This window comes from Vicia villosa, unplaced genomic scaffold (assembly GCF_029867415.1).
Source record: "Vicia villosa cultivar HV-30 ecotype Madison, WI unplaced genomic scaffold, Vvil1.0 ctg.000291F_1_1, whole genome shotgun sequence".
Taxonomy (NCBI): domain Eukaryota; kingdom Viridiplantae; phylum Streptophyta; class Magnoliopsida; order Fabales; family Fabaceae; genus Vicia; species Vicia villosa.
In genome coordinates, this window is record NW_026705125.1 from 663,091 (window position 1) to 667,347 (window position 4,257).

Sequence of the window (4,257 nt, forward strand, 5' to 3'; positions counted from 1 at the left end):
CAAATCATAACCCTTTATTATCATTAATCCAACGGTTTTAATTAAAGTTTTATATAAAAAAATATTTCCAAAAATAACTAGATTAAATGATCAATTAAAACCGTTAGATTAATGAAAATCAATGGTTAAGATTTGGAGTAAGTGTTCAACACTTACTCTTGGAGTAAATATATCCCTCCTTATATATATATATATATATATATATATATATATATATATATATATATATATATATATATATATATATATATATATGTATGTGGGTCTAACCACTTTAGAGCGGGTATTTTCAATGGTGCCTATCCTCCTAAGATATGTGGGTCTAACAAGATCGTTCCCCATCTTGCTCAAAATAATATAACATTAGTTGAACTGAACAAAACAAAAAGTGGATAATGATAATTAGACATAGAACAGGAAAACATACCCAGTAAGAATTAGATTATCATCATGGGGATTCCAGTCAACGCAGTGAAGATCAGCATTGTGAGCTTTTTCAACCTGCCACCAAGTTCACATCAGAGAAGGGAAATAATGACAAATAAATAATAAACTAATACAATGACATATTATGTTATTATGGTACACAGAAAGAAAGGGAGTTGTGTATGTAAATAGCTAAATAGCTAAAGATAAATGTGCATATATTCCCAGTTGATAAAACCCCAATGTTGCACACACATATACCAATGATTTTTTTAATAATCTTGAAAATTGAGTTCACCTAATGCTTCAAAATGTGTACTGGCATCAAAATAAAAACAAATTTAAATAGATTCTTGAAGTACAAAGCTTGTACCTTACCAAAAAGCATGCCTTAAAATCCATACTTATATCAAAACAACAACAATTACAATCGAAGTCCTTTTGCATTAGAAGGTGTCCTAAAAAAATAAAGTCCAATGACAGCATAACTAAAGTTGAATCTGTTTTAGTGGTTAAGCCCTTTAGCCTTCAGTTTTTCAGGTCTCTCTCAATCACAAACCAATTGTTTTAGTAAGTGTCAAAATCAGCACCACGTAAGTGAAACAAAGCAGGGACCCACTTTAGCACTTTATCCATGAACAAAATATTCTTACTAAAAGGTATTTCCAAGAACTGGTGTTGATTTTACACTCAGAAATTACATTCTTTATCCACACTCATTCACAACATGAGAACCCGTTCTCTTTTCTCGCTACACATGGTTTACCTTTATCTATACTCATTCATAATCACAACATTGTGAAAACCCATTCTCCTTTCGCTACACATGGGTTTCAATGCAACTACTCTTACTTGACATTATACTCAAGCCATGCAGCATGTTGCCAACTGGAAACGACCTAACAGTACCATTATTGCATTGCTAGTACCACTGCCAAAAAAATACAACTAAATGTTATGTTAGATGACTGCCAACATTCTAAAATAACCCTCTCTTTTTTTCTGGGCTTTGGACAGGCTGTTTAGTTCTATGAAATAACAATATTGGAAAACAAATTTAAGTACATGATTGAACTATAAATCATATACCTTAACAACAGGACTAGAGCCAACACGTGCATCCCATAAAATGAGACAAGAATCATCTCCAACACTACAGAACTCTTGCGCACTTCACCATTAACATATTGATGTCAGAAGGATATGAATCTCATAAAGTAAAGATATTTCCCATGTTGCTATTATAGTGCAATAGTCTAGGTTTCTCAAATAGAATACAAAAACATGGATAATTTTGTTCTGCTCTCCCCTTACAAGATATACTTGAAAAAGGAGTAGCTAGCTCATTGATAAAGGATACTAGGGAGTTGAAGAAAAGGAAAGAATAGCATGTCGTCTAAATTTCACCCTTAGTTCATAATAGTACAGTAAATAGTAAAATGAGAATATCTACTTCAATAATAAGGAAAATCACATAAATATGAAACTACATAGTAAACAAGTTACCTAGAAGGGCAAAAGGCTACATCTTCAACAGTATCATTGTGCCCAGAGTAGATACCTCTTGGCCCGACAGAAGGGCTATCAACAGTTTTGTCATTGCCTTCCCCAGATTTAGAGTTCGGCTTGATAATAGATCAACCAGACTTGTCTGTGGCGGCCGATGTTACATGGTCTTCAATACTCCACAACACCACTGTTTTATCTTTTCCTGCAATGCAACTCATATATTTCAGATGCAGAGCAACAAGTAACCATAACAATGATTACAGGGGTTTAAAATCCTAAATGGTTAAAGGGAACGAAAAAAAGTTTTCCAACCTCCTGAAAGGACATAAGGCTCAGTTTGGCACATTGCAAGAGCAAACTCAGCATTGTCTTGGTGCCCTGTCAATATCTGCCGAAAAAAGCTCAGTGAATATACCAAGAAGTATCAACCTCACAAATAATAAAAATTAACATTAGAATAAAATTTTTGCTAAGTAGGATACTTCGGGGGAACTAAAGATGCAATACCCAGCTCTTCAGTTCAGTAAAATCACCCTCAATAACTGAAAAGCTAATTCAATAAATCAATGTACCGAAACTGCAGCATGATCTGACCTATTCACACTTCATAAATCCTATTTTTTAGGGAAACAAACAAATTTCTCATAAACAAAAGGAACATGCATCAGCTTCATTATGTGATTTTGATTCTGTGTTACAAATTGGTCTGTACTTTTCTAGATGGACGAATGTTTAGTGCACACAGCCTAATCAAATAGGCATACCAAATCTGGACGAGAGTTTGTAGCTCCAAGGACAGCGTGACGGTTAGGTTGACTTTCAACATCCCAAATGAGAACCTGGTATTTGAAGAGACACAAATAAGGAACAAAATAGCCAGGAAACATGCCAGTTCCGAAGAATAAATACAAAAGCAAGGAAAACTGTAAAATTCTTACATCAGGACTGTCTGTGTGAGTAGCCACTATCTTAGAATTTTGCGGCAATTCCCTAATTCTGTTCACCTACAACTCAAAACATAAAGATCAGATCAGCAAACAACAGTACCCATATCACCAGCATAAAGATGTTCAAATCAAGCAAAAACAGCATTGTTATTAATAGCGGATCACATAGCGGAAGCTACAAAGCAGTTGAAATATAAATAAGTGTATATAATATTAAAGCATGTTGCACACAAATAAAAGTTGCATATACATAGATTAAAAAAGTAACTAACATAAAACTCAAAATTTCAAGATTTCAAACAACCAATTAAACATGATGCATTGTTACATACATTGCTGCATGAAGGAGGTGAAGGAACGAAGTGAAGAACAAAGTGGTTACTTGATGATGGAGGCAGGACGGTTACCTTCTTTTCTTTAGGCAGTGAGTTGTGTCTTTACCTAGGTAAAGATAGTGAGGTTTTATTTCTTTTATGTATTATAAATAATGCCCACTAACCGACTCACTGCTTCAGGTGTTTGCCACTTCTGATTTTGTAATTTTATTATAATGTTTTAAAAAGTTTGCCTACCAATATATAACCCACAACTCCGATATTCATTACGTACCGCAATAACCAATCTATCAAAATTCAAAACGCACGCCACTATACTGCAAATAACGGAGTTGACATATCATATCGGCTACCCAAAATTCCAATAATATTAACGGTATAGCACAACTATACCCAATTTTTAACAACACTGATATAAACCAGTTAAAGGCATCTACAAATGAACAAAAACCTTGCTTAAATATCCATAACAAATCCAGGGCAGATTAATAAAGAAAGATATTATTCATTCATCTCTAAATATGGTTCAAATGCATCAAAATTTAAGAATGTCAAAGAATGTCAAAGTGATATTTATACCTCGCCCGGATGTATGATGGTCTTGTACTTCTTCACAAATGGAGAGCGAGCCTCTTCAATAAACTGAAAAATCAATAAATTAGTTCATTAACTGAACTTAAAATTATTTAGGCACCAAATTGAAGGGGTGTTGGGTGAACAACACCGACAGATGTGGTAACATTCCATCATTCAATTTTCTCAAACTATTTCTGGTGTAGATGTGTCAATGTCATTTTCCTGTCCGTGTTTGCCTCACTGCTTCATAGATTTTAAAAAATAAACTGAAACTACTAAAAGGCAAGAGGTCCTTCCTTGTAGGGAATAAGGGTAGTGTTTAAACAATGTTAAGTCTGAGGTCCTTCCTTGCCGTTGTTTTTGCAAAGATGTTGAATAGGTTTTCTATTATAAGTCATCCAGTATAGAGGTATGTTATCTCTATGAATAGTCCAAGTAATTGAGTCCTATTTAGAGTCATGAAC

At 33.9% G+C, this 4,257-nt stretch overlaps 1 long non-coding RNA gene across 1 annotated transcript; it reads right to left on the reverse strand.

Moving 5' to 3' along the window:
• Positions 1–2,246: 2,246 nt before the first annotated feature.
• LOC131626483 (uncharacterized) lies at positions 2,247–3,890 on the reverse strand. The gene is made up of 4 exons (XR_009291154.1): positions 3,797–3,890; positions 2,874–2,939; positions 2,700–2,774; positions 2,247–2,323 (listed from the first exon to the last, which is right to left on the reverse strand). It is a non-coding gene; the product is annotated as an uncharacterized LOC131626483 (long non-coding RNA).
• Positions 3,891–4,257: the final 367 nt, after the last annotated feature.